Below are 21695 nucleotides of genomic sequence, written 5' to 3' on the forward strand. Positions count from 1 at the left end.
TTAAAATATAAGTTGACAGGGAATCACCTTTTGGGGACTCAGTACTGAGAGTATCCACTGTCTTGACAGCCTTCTCCCATAGCCTGCCACTCACTACTGCTGAAGTTTGATGCCTTTTGACACTTTGTCCTCAGTTTCTTACATGTGTCAGCAAGCATTTGCCTAGTTTATGTACCACCAGCTTACTTTTTTCAGCCAGGTCCAACAATCTACTTTCTTAAATCCCTACATCTGAGATTGGAAAATCCAGTTTTCCCAATTCTGTTCTTAACAAAACCACTATGGCGCCATGAATATTAAAGATAATTGAACTCCATTGTACTTCTCCACTTATAGCTATACCCACTAATGGAAAAACAGCATCAAAGCTGTTAGGTTATGTGATACAATGCTGCTCTCCATGGACACCAAGAAGTGCTGAGGAAGAATGACAGGCAGGGGAACTCAAATCCTACCCAGCCCCAGCCACTCACAGGCTCATCACAGGAGAGCTCAGCCCATCAAAGGCCCATGTACATAAACACAGAGGAGCACAGACAAAATGGCAGGAAGAGGAAGCCAAATTACAGACTCAGGTGAATGAACACTCTGTCTGGGCACCTTCCAGGGCTTTCCCAGGAGAGCATCAGTCTCGGTGTCCAAGTGTTAAATCCATCAAAATGAGTCAACAGAAGCAACTCTGTAGAGCATCTTTCAGATCACTGCCTAGGGGCTATGGGGCACATTATAAGACACAGGGGAAGAGCATTTTAAGATTGCACAAAATGTGTTATGGGATAAGGGAGGAATCTAAGGTGAGGAAAGGTGGTTTGGGGAGGAATAAGCATGGGAAAATAAAGGGATAAAGTGGTAACTGGGCTGGCAGAGCATAAATAGTGGGTGGTCAGTGGTCTTCTCTGGCCGTGCTCTGCACAAAGGGCTTGTGTACCTGGATGACAGTGTCCAGAGAGACCAAGCAAGTGCCAGCCTCTGAACTGGTGCCCACAGTGCAGCACCTGGAGCAAGTATGGGTGTGTGGACACTAGCAGAGATCAAGCTGGACTTGCCAGCAAGTAGGTGAAGTGGCCTGGGAACAAGGTGGGGGTTGGAGGAGGTGTATCTCCAAGGATGAGATCACAGGAGGACATGGCTACAGAAGGGGAGTCTCTGCTGTCAGAGGGACCACAGGGTCTGGGGGTCCCTGAGAGGAAGATCAGCTGGAGGGTGTGCATGCTTGTGTGTGTACCTGTGGCAGCAACCAGAGTAGGGCTGTGGACTTGGGAGTTCATATGTCCAGGTGCCAGCAGCGGGGGGGAATGGGACCCAGGGACCATCACTGTGCCAGTGGAATGTCTGAATCCAGCTGCTGGGTGGATCCACCTTGTATGTATATTCCCACTGGAAGACCTCCATCCTGCTCAGCCACAGAGGGGAGCTGGATGAAGCCATTGGTCCCATTTGCATGAGTGCTGAGCATGTCTGCCTGTGTGATGTGTGTGGCTGGCTGTGTGTACATGTGTATTTGTGGTCCTGCACATGTGTGTTTATGTGTGTGCCTACTGGGAATACCAGCCTTGCTCACTAGTGGGACCTGGGACTGCGAAGCTGTGGCAGCCTTACCTCTGTTGGGCTGCTGAGTTTGGTATCTCCCTGGCAGAATCTGCAAATTTTTGCAGTAACACCTGCTTAGTAACATTGCATCATAAGCCAAATTATGGATGAATTTGTATAAATTATATATATATATATAATGCCCCAAATTATTACAATGGATACTACGGAATAAAAAAAACCCCAACACGTACAAGATTTAAACTAACATTTTGCTACGTATTTTAAAACTGTATGGGTTTTTTTTCAACATTTGTTGCCTTTCTAGCAATTAAAAAAAAAAAAGGATATTGTATATTTTCATTCTTACTGTTACTTCACCAATACCAGAAGGACTCTGCCGACAATGCCTTGGTGACATGTGCCAGAGGTTAAATGAAATAGAGCTGTACAAAAGTGATTTTTTTTTTTTTTTTTTTTTTTTTATTTCTCCAAATGGACCAGGGAGCCAGTAGAAGCTGATGACATGTAGTTATTGTCTAAGCTCTTACTTGTCAGTGGTGATGGAAATAGAATAGCTAAATAGTATTATCTAAACCTGTGTTCAGAATCAACATAGATAAATAACATAGTATAAACTGTAGAGAAATCTATTAAAATTATTTCTTTGACAGTTTTTTCAACACAAAACCCCTAAAAATATCAGAATAGCAAGGCTGACGCTGTCATTTAGCATTTATTAAGAAAGTGGGGATGGGAATACCGTAATTTTAAAAGCTTGCTAGATCAAACAAAAATCATTAACATACTCTCATTTTTTATTTTCTTCTCCCACAGTCTCAGTGCCAGAATACAGTGGTTTAATGTGGATCACAGAAAGTGTTGTATGCAGATAATACAAATAGAAGTGCAATAAATGTATTCTTTTTATTTACAAAAAAACCTAGTTTAATCTCCATGTTGCCTTTTCACAGGAAAAATGAAGGTTATATGGATTCAGGAACATTCAGAAAATGAGCAAAGGGCTCTGCTTAAGAAATTAAACATCTGTTGACTGAAATTTGGCTAGCAGAAAGTGGAAGATATTTTTGTTCGGTTCAGGGAAATTATTTGATACAGAATATCTGCTATGCCAAATTTGCCCTCAGTTTAGTTCAGAAAATATAGAGAAAGTTCAGTTAACAAGACCACATTTCTGTTTCACTGAATCACTGCTGTCCAAAGGTTTAACAGCTCCGTGAGTCTGGTAAAGCAGCCTAGGAATTACATTTAATTGCATTGACTAATTCCATTCGCATTGATTTGACTACTGCAGACAGTTGTTTTAGCCAAAGTTCAAAGGATTTAATGTTAGCTTTTACACTGATCTTCACAAATGGAAGTGGTTTCTTCATCTTCTGGCATGGCCCTCATCAAACTAGTCTTGTCATCCTTTTAGGCATTTTTCTATCTGTTCCGTGAAGCTTCAGATGTTCAAAGAAAACAGAGATGAGTCTACAAACCCAAGCCTGTCCTTTTTGTATTACTTACAGCCTATTCAAACAAAAGTCTCAGAAAAAAAGTATCTATGTAAAAGTTTTCTGTGCTTCTGCTCCTTTAGGTAGAGCTTGAAAAATCCCCAGTTACCTTCTCTGAGGCTGATAAATATCTAATAAAAAAACAGGGGATTTGACATGAAAATAGATAGACATACAGGAAGAAAAAGAAGGAATTTGTTCAAATTGAATTTTTCAGACTTCTCTATGACTAAACAAAACAATGACAAAAATAACAACACTCCTTAATGAAAACATAATAAAGACCACAAAAATGTTACACATCAAACTAACAATTGTTTACAAAACATGTATTGAATCTCAGGTTGGCCTGATTCATCATTATTTCACTTCTTCAATACTCCTTTTTTAAAAATACCATGCTTTTTTGCTGGCATTTTAGAATCTGGAACCACTAACTGTATGATATATGTACCTATCTGCAAAATTTATAGTAAGAATAAGAATGGCTCCTGAGAGGTCAAAGCCCATTTTCTGTCACTTCTACCTGATCTTTGTCTAACCTCTCCTTACATAGTTTTGAGTATGCAAATTTTATACTTCAACATTTCACTCTCCTTAGTGATAAAAATTTTTCCATGAACAAAAACCAGCCCTTTTCTTGTTGCTTACATCCATCATTTTTTCTTCCATCCACTGTGGATACAGAGAATGGATTGTGCTCTTTTTCTGCAGTACCATTTTAGTCCTATTGCCCTCACTGTTGCTGGTGTAAAGACACGAATAGAAAATTTTTCTTTGGCTCTATGCATGCAGCAGTAGCAAAATTAAGACCTCCTGATTTTGATTCATTTTTCCCACCCTTTGGAACTGGAGAAGGAAATTTACCCAGAGTGTGATTTTCAAGACTACATAATAGATCCAGGAACACCAGGACCTGATATTTACTGGCATTTCATATTTAAGTGACACTCAGCAACTTGTGAAAGACCTACTCTTGGCAAAACTGTACATTGCACATGAGTTATTGCACATTTTCTTGAAGACAAAGGTTCAAGTTACTACTGCTATACCATTACTATAATACAGTAACTTCTAGGACCTATGGTGATGTAGGAACACATTTCAGTTGACTATGGGCTTCACAAACACACAGTGGCTCCTGTCTCCAGGGAGTTTGTGATACAAACTTAAGACAAAACAAATGGATATAACAAGTGTAGCAGTATAAGGTCATACAACATAAATAACTATAATAGTGAGTCCACTGCTGCCAAGTTTTGAGGCCATCATGGTAAATGAGAACTTGAAGGAAAAACATTAACGAGAACAACTTGAGGGATTTTTGCGGGGAACTACACATGGGAGAAACCACAAGCATTCTTGTTTAAAACCTAGTAAAAAACTTGTGGCCTTTAATGTTTTTATAAATTATCTGGATGCAGGATTCAAATGTACATTAAGTAAGTTTGCCAATGATACTGAACTAGGAGGAGCTGTGGAATCCCTCAACGGTAGAGAGGTCTTACAGAGATTTGGATAATCTAGAGAGCTGGGCGATCACCAGCTGTGTGAAATTTAACAAGAACAAGTGCAGGATTCTGTACTTGGGACACGGTAAACCTGGTTTTATGTACAAATTGGAAGATGAGAGGCTGGAGACCAGCCCTGTGGAAAGAGATGTGGGGGTGTGAGTTGATGACAAGTTGAATATGAGTCAACAGTGTACTCTGGAAATAAAAAAAGTGCCAATCGTGTCCCAGGGTGCATCAAAAACAACATAGAGAGCCAACTGAGGGAAGTCATTGTCCCACTCCACGTTGCACTAGTGTAACCTCACCTCAAGTACTGTGTGCAGTTCTGGGTGCCTCAGTATAAGAGTAACATCAAACTATTAGAGTGTGTCCAGAGGAGGACAATCAAGATGGTGAAAGGTATCAAGGGCAAGACTTATGAGGAGTGGCTGAGGACATTTGGTTTGTTCAGCTTCGAGAAGAGTAGTCTGAGGGATCGCCTCATTGCAGTCTACAACTTCCTCAAGGGGGTAGTGGAGGGAGAGGTGCTGCGTTCCTCTCTCTGGTGACCAGCAACAGGACACGAGTAAATGCAATGAAGCTGCGTCAGGGGAAGCTCCGATTGGACATTAAGAAAAGGTTCTTCACTGAGGGTTGTCGATGAGTCACTGGAACGGCTCCCCAAGGAAGTGGTCACAGCACCAAGCCTGTCAGAGTTCAAGGAGTGTCTGGACGATGCTCTTAGTCATATGGTTTAGTTTTAGGTAATCTTGCAAGGATCAGGGAGGTGGACTTGATGATCCTTATGGTTCCCTTCCAACTCAAGATATTCTATGATTCTAAATGGGAGAAAAACTGCGGTATTGGCTGACTGGAAGTGGTATTAATGAAAGCTGAAGAATGGGATAAAATCAGTGGTAGTTTTGAAAGTAAAACCAAATATACTGTTTAGGTGAAGGAGAGCAGAGTGGGTTTCAGGCCACAAAGCAATGTGTGACATGGGCAGGGACATAATCTTTACAGCACCACCCAACAGATGCAAGCAATATTTATACAAACAGATTTATATTAGTCAATGTCAGAAAAAAAGGATGTTGTAATAAATCCGATGTGAAATTATACAATTTTTGATTGTGTGGATATGTAGGAGAGGTTTTAAAGGAAAATCTTCAACCATTTGATAGTATCAGAGAATGAAATGTTCCTTTGTTCATTTGAAGACTTATCAATAAAAAATTAATACACAGGGACAATCTGAGAATAACATAGGACTCATCCTTCAGTCTCTCGCAGTAGAATTCCTAAAGACCAGCTGCAAGATCCTGACCACATTTTTTTGATTTTGCAGAGTAACTCAATTTCATTCAAATCACCAGCAAACTTACCTGACCAAAAAAATTTTCCTCTTTATTTTTTTTTCAGTCTTCCCGTGCTACCACATCCAGCACCCCAGAAACATTTTGTAGATAAATATGTGTAAAAAAAAACAACGAAATGTTAAAAGGTCATTTTGTCTTATCCATTTCTTATCCATTTATATGTGACTCATGCATGAGTAATAACTTTTGCTCAGTGGAAGAATGAGTGGTAATATTTTCCCATGCAGCAGTTACCTGAGCATTAGCAGAATCCCTTAACCCCACCAGAAGTATATCTTCGAGACTGGAAGGATATGCCTGTCCGGCTCTTTGATTCAAAGTAAAAACTGCCAGACTTCCTGAATGAGAACACGTCCTGTGGAAACAGAGGGTGGGTCCACAACATTACTTAAAATGTTTGACTTTTTTGCATTCTGAAAGTTCACCTTGCAGAAACTTTCTAAGAAGACTTCTATGCTTATTCTTCTAAAATTCTTTAGAAGACACCTTTATAGTGGCACTTGAAATGAGAATTCAGTGTTCTCCAGCAAAAGCTGAGCATAACATGTTCCAGTAAAATGACAGGATCTTCCTCTCCATATTTTCCCTTAATCAATAAAAATAATTTTTTCTCTATATACCATTTTAGAATTTTAATCTAACCCATGTTTTTCACAAACATAACATGAAGGCATGATAGACTAAAATATTTGCATTAATTAAATGTTCAAAACATGTTAGACCTGTTTTCATTGAAGACTGTGGGTTTCCTCTGTCAGGTCACAAATTATTATAGTATTTCTTCTACAGTATATGCATCAGTTTCAAAAATTCACTGGATAATAATATCAGAAAAATATGCATACTCTAAGAAACACCTGGACAGATGAAGCAACGTAGTTTGCTTTTGTATTGTTACAAGGGAGTTGTAGGAGGATACATGTTCCTTCGCAAATTTCTGCTTACTGTCTGTGACTCTTTACTTGCAGCTTCTGTGATGCAAGTCAATTTGTGTTCAGTATTCCCAAAAAGTGCACAGGGAAAATTAGGTGTTCTAGACTGGTGTCTATAAAAACAGTACTCTCAGAAAGGAGAAGACTTCATAAAACCTGAAGCTAAAGGGTGTACTCCAAATCTTTCCCTTTCTCTAGAATCAGTACTAACAGAAGGCAAAGGACAATAGCATAATTCATGATGGAAGGGATCACATCTGCCTCTCCAATCAGGAGGGAGAAAAAGAGTTATATTTTCAAATCAGGAGGAACTGAGCACTTTGACACCAAATTGCCAGACCCTAGCAGCAGAGTCAGCTCTCAAAGTCTATACTTGCACAATATAGCACTGGCATTCATTCTTGTTACTCAGCAAATACAAACACAACTTGAACTGCCTTGAGCTCTCAAAGAGGCATGTGACCTTGTGAAAAGGCAGAGAACTTGGCTAACAAACTCTGCCTTCCACTAGGGCTGATCAAGTTTGGTGGTACAGTTGGTTGCACAGACTCTTGGCTTTGCTTCCTTTGGAAGAGGAGCAGGGTGAGCTTGTGTCTCTTGAAGCAGCTGTAGTAAATATGCTCTAAAGAATAAAGGCAAAAGATTAGTTCCTTCAAGAATCCTGAAAACCACCATTCTCAGTAGAGGGTTCCTTCAGGTAGGTTTTTGGTGATCCAGGACTTTTTTAGCACCTGAGGGAGATTTTTAGGATGTCAGGCTTAGGCATGTACATCAATCCAGTTTAGAATCTTAAATTATTTTCTAGAAGTGAGCCTAGTAGTTCCATTTACCATAATGAAGTATATACTAAAAAAATGCTGGGTGGCCACTTTTAGAGATATCAGCCATCCCACACACTGAAGGAAGATGTAAAATATGGAAAAAAGCTATTTGAACAGCTAATTAAAGACTATGTCATCTGATACATATTCATAGAGGAGGAAGGGAGGATAGATTTTGTTTGGACTAGCTATCTTGATCTGATGTTCTCTGATTTCTCAGTATAATAAAGAACAAGTGGGATTTTAGAAGACACTGTAGGAACAGAAGAACTTGTAGCTGAGAGGCTGTACTGTGCAAGGGAATACACTTGAATAAAATACAAAAATTTTGAAAAGATATGGAAGGAACAAGCAACAGATGCATTTAGCTAAAGCAGAAAATGTTAAGAGAAAACAAGTACCAACAAAATTCCAGCAGCGGATTAAAGAAGAAAGGTATATCCTCTTACTCTTCTTAATTTCAGTTGAAAGCTAATTAATGAAGCTACATGTTATGTATGTAAACTAATGCTATATTTTGGGCTTACATGTTTTAATATTTCAATGACTATCTGAAGAAATTAGTAATGGTGACAGCACTCTATGAAAATAGTTTTCACTGCAAGACATTCATGATATCAAACATTTATGATATTAAATTAGATATGGTATTAAATTAGATATGAAATTAAAGATTTATTATATCAAAGGGTAAATCTGTAGTTTTAAACATTTACATAATACAAACCTAACTTCTTGTGTCATCTAAAAATAATAATAAAAATTAACATCAAAAAGATATCTAATTATAAACTCTACATGCCATTTCTCAGCATTTTTTTTGCAGACTCAAATTTAAATGTACAAACAATTATGCAAGTTCCTTCTACTAACACATGATGTAATTCCACAGATGTCAAATTGAAAACCCAATAATCAGCAGTGTTCCTCAGTATATTTTATACTATCTACAATAGGAAGAGATACAGATTAGCAAACTAATAAACTCTGTTTTGTAAAACATTAACGGCATCTCATTCTGAACAGCCACCCATTCACACATCACAAAGATTTTGCAATAATAGCCTGTGAAATCAGAGGATTTAATCATTAAAGAGTTGATTTCTACTGCTTATTCCTTTTGTAGAATGGGGTACAGGTATTTAAGGAAGGCGCAAATCTGCCAGGTGCTTCTGCACTAATACATTCTCCTGAACAAGAAGCAGTAACAATGGTTAAAGTTTTGGGTAACTTAGACAATCAATACTTCATTTGATTTGCCTGTAATATATCAAGACTGACAAATTCATATATAAGTACATCCAGCAATACTTTAAATATGAGAATGATAAATTTGTAGAGATGTTTTTACAGAATGCCATGAGAGACCTGAATCTATTACTAAAAGATAAATATCTTCAGAGAATTAGATGATGGAAACATCTGATCTTCATTATGTCACTTCTGATCTTAGTCCAGAAGCTTGCTATAAAGGTGTGAAGCAGTTAATTTTTCCCAGAATATCTTTGAAACATCATGCCATCATCTATTCAATATAATTCTGAAAAGTGATTTAATCAAAGCACTTAACATATTTAATTACGATAATTTAATAATTAGATAATAGCAAATGCTTTCATGTATGCTTCCAAAGGTTTTTGCATTCTTGCAGACATGTAGCCATAGTTTCTGGATGCTAAGTATATTTCTGGCCATAGTTAATGAACTGTTTTGGAAACAGATCCAGTATTGGGGTTTTTTAGTGTTGATATAATAAACTTCTCTATTATGGCAGCATTTATGTTGGTTGGAATTTCTAATAACCAACTTTGCTCCGCACAGTTGCAGTTTAACGTGGGATACAGAGAAATAGAAAGGAGTCATAACAGAAAGGAGTTATAATTTCTGTCATAAATTTTCATATTAAGAGCTCATACATGAAAAAAAAAGGAAAACTTTTATAAAAATATGCAAGTTTATCTGCATGGTAACAAACTTAGCAGTTAACAAAACATTTTCAAAGCATCACGATGTGGCTTTCTTAAATATTTGAAGATTTCCTAGCCTTCGTAGGATGTTGCTAAAAGAGTTCCCTTAAAAGTGCGATGTTGTTATGTCATATCAAAATGAAATGCTGCAGGCCACTTGTTAGTGGTTGCATATAAAATATTAAAATGTGACATAAAAGTTAATGTTATTGGACTGATATAAGTGCATTATTAGATGTATGATTTTTTATATTAAAATAAATACTTCACAATGACATAACTTACAAAAGGCTATTAGAAGACACAATACAGCATAATGCTGTTGTTTTTAGACAGTTTTTTCAAGGCAGAAATATCTTGCCAATTTGATCAACAGTGAAGAAAATTAATCTCTTTCCTAGAAACTCATACTGCTATTTCAGTGAAAACAGGAGGTCTTTTGGTCTTTTCTCTTTTTTTTTTTGTCAGTTACATGTTCCAAAACTTACTAAAAATTTGTGAAACATTTATTCAATCTCGTCCTGCTAGCTGACATGTACCATAAGGCACAGAGACTATATGAATGCCTCTCTGCAGTTTCAGGATAGTTCGCAAACACATACTATCTGTGTCTTATAATATTCTAGTGATTTAAGACTTGATATCTGGAAATATATGTAGAAACGGCTTAAATAGGTCTTAACAGCAAGTCAATTTTACAGCCTGGGTAGAACTCAGGAGATCATGGCTGCTAGATAGGGGCTCAAACTATTGCAGACTATAAACTAAATCACTGAGAGATTGCTATCAAGCAAAAGGTAATTCCACAAGTTAAAACAGATCTAGGAAATTTCATCCTTGTGTCACCTGTTCTGACAAGTTTCTTGCTCTTTCATATCTACCAGCTGCTAAAATCAGTGTTGAAATTCCTGGGGGCTAGAAAATCTCTCCTGCAAGCAGAAAGAATGGTTACAAACTATGCCTGATTTTTTTTTTTAATATGTGCTTTCAAATAAGATGGAGGACATGCTGATTAAACTAACTCGTTCAATTCTGCTTGAAAAGAGGAAATCAAACTATTGTATCACCCCTGGAGCTTTCTGGGATACTGCATCAGTAACGGGTCAGAGAAATTAAAGTTGTCCAGCAAAATGCTCAGGTTTGCTTGTTTGATTTTTTTTTTTTATTTTTTTTTTTTTTTCCTCCCCAGGAAAGATATAGCAATAACATTCAGGGTAGCAGCCACTTAGATCAGGACCCATGTGTAAAGGGCTACCACAAACATACAGAGACAAAAGAGCTTTGTTACTGCTTCCTCAAAAGGATATTCATCAGACTGCTCTGATTAGGTACTGCCACACTCAAGTTTAAAGTCCCTTCCACAGTGCTAGACCTGATGAGTCCTTGTTTCCATTTGCCACCATGGGATACTGTGAGACGCAGTCTTGATTGTTACTCTTAACAGAGCAAAGACCACACAATCTCACAGCACTGTAAGCTGTAATTGTTAGACTAGGATTGACTACCCATAGAAAAAAAAAAAAAGGAAAAAAGAAAGAAAAGAAAACCCAAAAGGGATAGTTCACTTCTTCAGGGCATATGATAGCTACAGCAAACAGCCTTACGGGCTCTATGAGCATACCACATCTCTACACCTTCTATATTAGGGTAAGCATACAAATCTAGATAAAACACCTACATGCTTTCCCTTGTCTCAGTTTCCTCAGCAGTTTGAAACACTTCTTTGATCTCAGATTAGAGTCCCCTAGGGTGTTTTTGATCTCTGCCCCTGTAGCTCATGATTCTTAATCTGATCCCGTCTCACTTGTGTATCCAGTTTTCAGCTTCTGATGCTTTCCCTTTCTTTCTCTTAAACATACCTTGGTCAGCAAAAACTACTTCACACTGTCTTAACTTCCAAAACTGAGATGTGTTTCTCAGTTATCTTGCTCTGTAGCTTGACCTTAAAAACTGGCAACCATCTCTGAAACTCAAGAGGATTATGCAGGCAGGTGCCTTCTTCTGAAGGCAGTGGCCCACTGTCCAACAGTGAAGATGAAAAGAGAACACAAATAGATCCCAGCCAAAACAATTTTGCATTTTGCATCCAACTTGGGAGCCTTCTGTATCTCATTGATTGTGTAGAATGATTACACAGGTAGATTTTAAAATTCCAAAATACTCATCTTAAGTTTGGATGATTTGGAAGAGCTCAGTTTCTTGATGAAAAGCTGCAAATTGCTAGGAAAAGCAAATATGTTTGATAGGTGTTTTTTAGACAAAAGTAGATTTCTACCAAAACTCACTTTCAATAAAATGCCCTAATAATGGAAGGATTAGTTATTTACACTTTGTAGTTGGGCTAGGAAACCTGCTATGATGTAAGATTTATTATTTAATAATTAGAATCAAAATTTTGAAGATTATTCAAAATAAAATGGTAAGCTTATTACTAATTATCCCCCTCACCTCTTCCCCACCAATCCTTTAAAACTTTAGTGATTCTTCCTTAGATGAGATCAGTTTTGAAATGAAAAACACTATTTAGTACAGATATATAAGTTCTCCACCTGTAGATTTCCTATCACTTTTCTGTTTTCTCTTGCTATGCATTAGACTTCGCTGCCACACGATTTTCCTTATCAGGTCGAAATGAGTACAATATACCATTTCTTTGGTGAGCTAGATCTAGCTAACTTATAAACTGGTATACTTGCCACAATAATCAAGAAAATGTTTGATGAAATTCTTGATACTGAAGTAGAAAGAATTTCCTTCCAAGTTACCTTTGGCGTGTCACACTATACTTAAAAAAGACTTTTTTTTAAATATTATGCAAGAATTTAATCCTTTCCACTCATCTATATAAATAAATTTCAAAAAGCCAGTTAAAAATATTGCTCAGATAGGTGCAACACCTTCTTTATTAAATTTTCAAAAGGTATTCAGTATCTCTTAATGTTTTCCTTTGTATTCACTTCACAGACGTGTAAACTCACATTTATAGCAGCTGATGGCTGCAGTTGTTAGCAACAGGTGTTCCCATACTAGGGCTGAGGATGAGATACCTATTGGAGCTGATGGGATAAGATTTATTGTTGACACAGCAGAAAATAATTTAAAGGCAGAAGTTTGCAAAATGCTTTCCAAATCAGTTTGCAAAATGCACTACAAGACGTGGAGTCTAAGGTTAATAAGAACACAGAAGAGGCATGGCTGGATGGGAATGTAATGATGGTGCTTCTAGTATGCGTGGGAATGCAGACACAGGTCTATTGGCTAGGAGAAATATTTTAATGTCCTTTGATCAAAATGAAAAAGGAAAACAGTTAAATAAATTTTGAATTTAAAATACTAATAAAGCTAATGTGTAGCGAAGATGTGGTGTGAGAATTCCCCATGTTATAAAATGGATAACCTTGTTATCCATAATCATAGGCAACTGTTCATTACTTTGCTAGTCTGCACTCGTGATTTCATCGAAACAGTCTGAGATTTTGCATTTATACCCTGGAGAGCTAATTTTCTCTCCAGGGTGCCCCAAAAGTTTTGGCAGTTAGTAGTGCTTTTGCTGCCCCTCCAGGAAATGAATGAGTTGATGAGGACTGATAAGAGGAACTGTTTGCTGTTCCCTTAAAGACTGACTGGGCAGAAAGCTAGTAGTTTCCCTAATGGGACAGGAAGACGAACCATGCCATGGTATCAGTGCCTTTCCCCCTGCCATCTCATTAGACCTCAGCAGCTCAGTCTTTTTGGAAAAGCTGACAACTCCCTTTCTGATTTCACATGCAGGCCAGATCTAGCAGGCCTCCTTTCAAGTGACAAAATATCCCAAAACACAGCAGTCATTTCTCTTCAAGTCTTTCCTCAAGTATCTCCAATCCAGCTATTTCTTCTCTACTGACAAGAAAACAAATATGGTATGAAAGTTGCCTTGGTGACTCATCCTAATCATGGAACATCTGGCAGTTGAGATTCACAAGTGGGACTCTTAAACAGGACACCTTATCTGTTCAGCTATTATAACCCCCTGGCCTGTTATACAAAGGTCAGTTGATTTCCCATTGCTATACTAGAAAAAATACTGCTTACACAGCAATGCCAACAGTAAGTACAAGACTATTTGCGTATGAACCACTTGAAAACTGACATCATAAAAGAAACTTATATCCTTTCAGACATTTAAAAAATTAGCACTGAAAGGCTTACATTCGAGAACAGAATTGTTAATTAAATGCAAAAAAAGTAAATTAAAAAGTAAAGAAAAAATAGATAATATCCATTTTAGCAAGTGATGTTTTAGACATTACTAGAAATCACTTTCAACAATAATACTTCTAAAATAGCTCGTAAGAGCTTAACAAAGACTTTGTTTTTATTCTTAATGAGAGAAGCTAGGCTTGGCTGGCCTTGACTAACCAGGTGTTCCCTTTCAGAAAACAGAAAAATATCCTCAGTGCTTTTTAATGAGCCCTCCTGCTTATTTAAAATAATTGCTAAAATCACAATTTACTTTCATCCCTTACCTATAAACAGCAATTCAAATGCCAACAAAACACTTTATCAAACACCAAATTGTTTAAAAAGTAATAATTATATAGATATATACACTTACACAGATTATTAAAGCAAAACATCTGTTCAGAGGTGCCTTGACAAAACCTGTGGCCTATGAGATATTCCTTATATTACTGCCTCCCTTGAACCATTAGACTAGTACACATGTTCCCTTACTTCTTTACAAACTGGGTCCACAAAACCAAATAAACTCATGCTTTATGTTTGAAAGGCCATCATTACACCAAAAAATAATCTGAAGCAAGGCACAGAAATATGTTCTTCTGACTTCGAACTTTGCTGCACTCTTTCTTAACACTGTTGAAGTTCCACTGGCATTAAGGATAACAACAGTATTATTGTATTATGCTGAAAACTGTGTGATGAGTGTGGTATTTTAAAATCAGTTTTAGAAAATTAAGTTTTCTAATTACGTTATCTACTTAAATGCCTAAAAACCCTACAGCCATAAGTCTTCTGTGCAAGTGAATCTAAATTAGAGGTCATAATTTTAGAGATAAAAATACTACAGCAGACATGACTGTAAAGAATATCTCCTGGACACTTACTAATGAAAACATTTAAATGAATTATATAAGCAACTTCAGTGGAGACTTTAATGCTACCTAAAAGCACAATCACAAGCAAATACTAACCACCCTTTTAAAATAAAGATTCACTTAACATCCTGCATCCATAGTACATAAGTTTTTTAAAAGGGAAAAAAGCCTGAAGGAAATTGCTTAGCACTAACAGAAGGATGTAAGATAGTCCAGCTTGAAAAATCACAAATCAAAATGAGTTAATTAGACAGACAGATAAAGTATATAGAATTGAGTACTTCAGGTGCTCAAACAGGATGTATTTTTCAAAAATAAAACCAAAACAGTTGACAAAATTTACACAGCTCTGATTTCAAGTTGAACAGCTGATTCTTTGTTGCACCATGGTGAAACACTGCAAGATAGCAGCACGAATTTAAACTTCATAAACAGAAATGAAGATGCTTCTGTTTACCAGAAGCAGTATAGGAGCAACAGGTGGCTGAAGTGCAAATCTTGTTCTCACACCCACTTTTGCATTGATTTTATGAGGTTTATATGGGAAGAAGGAGAAAGTTTTTTTCTTCTTTCTGTTTTACGAAAGAGTTGCAGTCTTAGGTTAGTTGATACAGACTCATGAAAATGTATTAATTGCTCTCTCATTTTATCAAAAATATTTTTCATACTTTATACCCTCTTCAAATTCATGTAAGTGCAGTAGCCATCATATTGATTGTGAACAAATGCATTAGAAAAGATTCCTGAAATTAGAAAATTAAAGACATGAGAAGTCAAACGAGTTATTCCTAGGTATACCAATTTCTGGATCTCTGCCACATCAGTTTCTCTTCAGGAACTACCCATATGCAATGTTCTTACCCTGAGGCACATGCTGGTAAATGCTAAGGAGGATATTCCTCTCTCTCTCAAGGATGTACTCTCTCATGTTTCCACAGAGTGAGAACATGCAGACAGTTTGTCTGCCTTGTTGTAAATTAGTACATAGGTTGACTTGCAATAAATAAATTTTAGAAAAAAAAAAAAGGCCCACCCATATTCTTAGAATAAAAGTATCAAATACACTTTTTGCAACACAGAAGAGAGCTAATACAGAAAAACAAAAGCATTGCAGATTACTTCATGTCTCTCTTCTAAGAGAATGATACCTTGACCACTGTTTCATATGGAAATCATTGGGACACAAAAAAACCTGCAGCGATCAGCAATAAATGCCTGAGATCATGATATATTTTCTACAGAGGTATTTACTTCAGTTGCAAAATTAACTAAATGATACAATCTTATTAGATCAATGTGTCCTACCTGCTGTATAATACAGACTGCAGAACTTAATCTAGTCCCTCCATTACAGGTATCATAACTGGCATTTAGCCAGTGTAATCAATAAAGCCATTCAGGTTTTTATAGGAAAAACTCTAAGAGCTGGGAAGATTTTTAATATTTAATCTTATTAAGTCATTGCTTGATTTCATTTGTAATAACATGAACAGACTGAGCTTCTTAGTATATGACTGTTTTCTGATATTAGAATATTTTTTGTGTTTTGCTGCTATACCTCTAATTTTTTCAGTATTTTAAAATTATTTTTAAATCTATAACAAGACTGCATATGGTATTCCATTATGAGACACAACTATGCTGTAAAAAATAATTTCTTTTTCAGCTCATTCCTGATTCATTTATATAGTCTCTAGATCTAGATTTATATTTTTCCCCTAACATTCATGCTGGCAACTCATTTCAGAATGTCTATCTAGCCTTTTTTTGTGTACAGGAAAAGATAATTTGGAGGAGATCTGAGAGGAGGAAGAATTAGTTGGGTATTCTGAAATTTAGGAGAAGCAATCTAGGTGTGGTGCCTGGTCAAGAAAAACAGAAGTACTTCTCCAAAAATTGAACAATGGTGCAATGGAGGCTGGCAGCATAAACTGAACAAAGTGAAGAACCAGCTTTTCAGGACTAAATGACGCATAACTGACAAAGTGAGGGTAGCCTGTTCAGAGCTTTGGCTAGCCTTTGGGCCCTCTCCTACATCATATTGATTGTAATCTATAGGAGAAGAAAGCCATCAAATGTACAGAGAGGAATATAAATATGATCAAAGTGGCTAGGAAAATATTCTTTACTTGTTCTTGGAGAGAAAAAAAAGAGTCCCACAAAGACTAAGCTAGGAGGATAGAAAGACATTTGGGAAGAATACACATGTAGCATCAATGGGCTGTGCAAAAGTGTGTTGTTGGCCTTTGTCCAGTTTCCAGTTCTACAGCTGAAAAACATCAGAACCTCAACCTTCTTTAACAATACTTTCCTGGTTTCACAGGAAAAGGTCATCTGGGTAGATGCAGAGCAGGTACTACGACTCCCCAGTAGGATGAAGGATTAGATGGAGTTGAGGAACATTAATAAAAAGTTCAAGCTACTTGTACTATCATACACGCTATCTTCTCTTCAAAGTTATTACACCTTTCACCTACAAGGTTATTAAGTTTTCTAACACACTTAATATCCAGTCAAAGGTGAAAAAGAAGTTCCACCCTGAATAAAAAAAAAAAAATTAGGCATCCTGAAACTAATTAACACCTTCCCATTTGACCCTCCACCTCACAGAGAGCGTGTTATTGCCCAGAAGGTGGATTCGTGCATTTAACTCATTATTTTTATGAGAATGGTGGCAGACACTTTGCTGCTTAGATTGTTACGTACTCAAAGACCTATACTTTTTATTAAGTTGAAAGGTGTTAGACAACTATGAAAATTATACTCTTCAAATACCAAAGATATTTCCACTTTAGTTTTCTGTTAAAATACTTTTGATCCAATGCATTAAAATTACACTAAACACAGCAAGTTAAGACATAATGTAGACTTTATGCAGCTAAATCCACAGCAGAATATCTAGGTTTAATTTAACATGTTTCTACTATAGTCAAATTTTCAATATTATACTTCCTTGGTATAAAACAAATTAATTACCTTTTATAATATGTTAGCTATTAGCACTGGTAGATTTTTTTTTAAGATCACGCTGACAATCTTCTAAAAGTCACTGCTTAACGCTTTTCTACATTCACTAGTGTATTGATTTCTGTAACCTATTTACATTTTAAGCCTACATTTAATCATGCTCCCTTCATGAATTCAGGCCAGTCTAGAGCCTCTGTAGGTATGACAAGATCTCAGATATAAATTTGACGATGTACTTAGATTTCCATTGTAAGTAGACAGAAACATAATTTTCTACAAGGATGAGAGTCTGGCAGTCACTAATGTATTTCAAAATTGACTGGGTCATTTATTCTCTCAATCTAAACCATTTAGTGACAGGAAGCCATTAAAATGAATGGGAAATCTTATTCTATAAAAACAGTAAGGAGATGCTTTCCAGATTTCAACTGCAATTCCTTTCATTTCATTCTAAGATAAAATCTTTAATAAATTATGTAATTATTAATCTTCGTATTTTCTTTTCTGCATTTTTTTGATCTTTAAATACACAGCATGCAACTGTCCTAATATAAGAGGACAGGAAAAAAAATCAATGAAAACATGCATCAGATATTTTTAGATTTTTTTTTTCTCTGGGGGAATAGTTCTAATCTGTGGCATTTGAATAAAGATGGAGAAGGGGGGCTGAATCAGTGTTTCTATTTTAAAAAAATATTTCCTGTTTCCCTCTTAAAATCAAATTATCAATAGACAGAAAATTTAATTCACTGAACATCTGCTGTTCTTAGATCAAATGGTTTAAAGTGATTCTGTATGAAGCAAAGCAGGCAGAGCAGGTGCTGATCAGCAGGAATTGCTTTTCAATAAAAATATATTTCAAGATGGGCAACCCTTCTTGCCCCATTGTCCTCTTTTTGTCACTTTTTATAAGAGAGCAGATTACTTTTCTCCTTTTCTCCTTTCCCTGGTGGGGAGGGCAAGGCTTAACAGAGAGCATCTGCCACTGTTTTTAATTTGGCCCACCCTTAAATGGTGACAATTGCTGGCTGTTAAATAACAAAGCCTGATACCTAATTTTGGAGGCTAATTTCCCTGGGCTATCTGTCCAGGGAAAAGAATTTGTGTGGAAACCTTAGCTTAAAGATCACAGAATCACAGAATGTTAGGGATTGGAAGAGACCTCAAAAGATCATCTAGTTCAATTCCCCCACCGGAGCAGGAACACCTAGGTGAGGTTACACAGGAAGGCGTCCAGGCGGGTTTTGAATGTCTCCAGAGAAGGAGAATCCACAACCCCCATGGGCAGCCTGTTCCAGTGTTCTGTTACCTTCACTGTGAAGAAGTTTCTTCTCAAATTTAAGTGGAACCTCTTGTGTTCCAGTTTGAACCCATTACTCTTTGTCTTATCATTGGTTGTCACCAAGAAGAGCCTGGCTCCATCCTCATGACACTCACCCTTTATATATTTATAAACATTAATGAGGTCACTCCTCAGTCTCCTCTTCTCCAAATTAAAGAGACCCAGCTCCCTCAGCCTTTCCTCATAAGGGAGATGCTCCACTCCCTTAATCATCTTTGTGGCCCTATGCTGGACTCTCTCCAGCAGTTCCCTGTCCTTCTTGAACTGAGGGGCCCAGAACTGGACACAATATTCCAGATGAGGTCTCACCAGGGCAGAGTAGAGGGGAAGGAGAACCTCTCTTGACCTACTAACCACCCCCCTTCTAATACACCCCAGGATGCCATTGGCCTTCTTGGCCACAAGGGCACAGTGCTGGCTCATGGTCATCCTGCTGTCCACCAGGACCCCCAGGTCCCTTTCCCCTACACTGCTCTCTAATAGGTCATTCCTCAACCTATACTGGAACCTGGGGTTTTTCCTGCCCAGATGCAAGACTCTGCACTTTCCCTTGTTATATTTCATTAAATTTTTCCCTGCCCAACTCTCCAGCCTGTCCAGGTCCAGACCACACTTCCTCAGTTTAGCTGTGAGGATGCTGTGGGAGACTGTGTCAAATGCTTTACTGAAGTCAAGGTAGACCACATCCACCGCTTTGCCCTAACTTAGTTAGATCCCTAACTTAATCCAGTCACAAAAGAGTCAGGTGTTGCAGTCCCTGATTTGGAGAGATTACTGTAGTCCAAACATACTGTGAAAGATGAAGACGATGGCAGCTGAGGCCAAAATCATTGCTCTACAGTACCCATGTGACATGAGAAAGCTGCCACCTGTATCAGAGTTTCAACGTCATTCTGTCTCCATGTATCTCTTAGTGTTCATACTTGGAATGTTCTGATTTAATCGCAGAAGCAGAAGGAGAATCATCTACTTTCCATCATGATAATATTCCTTGGCAGAGTAGTAGACAAGAAATTCATTTAGTGCATTAATATTTATATTTGAGGGTCTTATTTAAAGTACATCTTTGTGAACACTGTTCAGACTTGCATCCAGCAAATATTTTTAATTTAAATCCAGTTCTTTCTTAGAATATAAACACTTTTATTACTACAACGTTCATAAGCTGCATAAACACAAGACCTTTTTCACCTCTGACATTTCTTGTTTTAATACATTTCTCATAATTATGAAGAAAATTAAATATGGCTTACCATATGCTAGCTGCTAGCTATAGACTGAGAAATGCCCTCATGTCCCACACAGACATATTTTTAAAAAAATGATATAAAGGAGAACCTTGTAGGCTATAGACCTGAGGCTCACTGTTCATAACTGAACTTCCCAGGCGAAAGCTAGCTCTGTCTTTACTCAATACGATGAATAAGGCCCGGATCTTGCTTTACGTCATCTTTGTTCGATTTGCATAACTATATTCCTGATTTTAATGATGAGCTTTTTCTCCTCAAATAAGCAAGAATTAGTTAAAAATGAAAGCAGGTTTGCTGCAGGTCAGGGTAGAGATTATGCTTTAGCAATGCCTATTTGTATCATACTTCCATGAAACTTACAAGTCTTCTACTTCTTCAGTTATTAAAGCCAAAGAAGTGGAGAAAATGTTTTCAAATAAAAATGTCTTTTGGTTTATGTGCTCCTTACTCCAGATACTACACACAGAGGCTAATACATGCTGTTGGTTTTTAATGTTTTCTTCTTGGGTGTTAGATACATGATAACAGTAATAGTCTAGCATCAAAAGTATATGTTAAACCAACTCAGAATTAATTTTCAAGCACATAAAAATACTTGCAATGTTTTGTCCTTCATTAGTTATTTCATCTTTTTCAGTTTGGCTAATTGTAGATGTCCAGAGGCTTATACAGGCTTATTGACTTCTTTATCAAATGTTCTGCAAGGACTTGTTTAAAAAGGGTGTTGGTATTATATACTTCAAAGCATTTTCTCATTCAATAATCCAGAACATGACAGACAGCTTTGGTTATGCAAACAAAACTCAGAGCTTTGTTTCATAATATTTTCCTCTGGTTATTATTGACTGCAAATAGTAACTGCTTTTCAAATAATTTTTCTGCCCTTTATTTTGCTCTGTGGTTTGCACTAAAAGCTTCTATTACCTTTTGCTTCTTTTCGTGTTGTTGTCACACAAGGACTTGGTCTTTCCAAAAGGAATTGGTGTTCTTATCTCCTCCCTGTTAGCACTTTTTGGTGCTGTGTAAATAAAATAATCATAGAAACATAGAATGGTTTTTGTTGGAAGGGACTTTAAAGCTCTTCTAGTTCCAAGCCCCCTGCCATGTGCAGGGACACCTTTCATTAGGCCAGGTTGCTCAAAAAATAATGCTGAAGACCAAAACTATGTTTCGTTTCTGCATACACTGTATTCAGAATAGGGCAACAGATATCAAAGAAACAACAGCAAGGAACCCTGAAGTATCATCTAATTCAGTCCACTGTTCCAAGGCTGAACCAACCATCTTTAAAAACATTCTTATGTATATCTTTCTAACTTGTTTTAGAGAAATGTCAATGGCATAGATTTTACCTTTGCTAGTAACCAGTCTCATTGTTTAGATATTTCTAACAATTAACAG

At 37.0% G+C, this 21695-nt stretch overlaps 1 long non-coding RNA gene across 1 annotated transcript in view; it reads left to right on the top strand.

The window, feature by feature from the left end:
• The window catches only part of LOC136003243 (uncharacterized), a 45786-nt gene that overhangs the window by 21543 nt on the left and 2548 nt on the right, over nt 1-21695 (top strand). The window lies entirely within an intron of this gene.

The sequence above is a fragment of the Caloenas nicobarica genome, chromosome 1 (genome assembly GCF_036013445.1).
Source record: "Caloenas nicobarica isolate bCalNic1 chromosome 1, bCalNic1.hap1, whole genome shotgun sequence".
Taxonomy (NCBI): domain Eukaryota; kingdom Metazoa; phylum Chordata; class Aves; order Columbiformes; family Columbidae; genus Caloenas; species Caloenas nicobarica.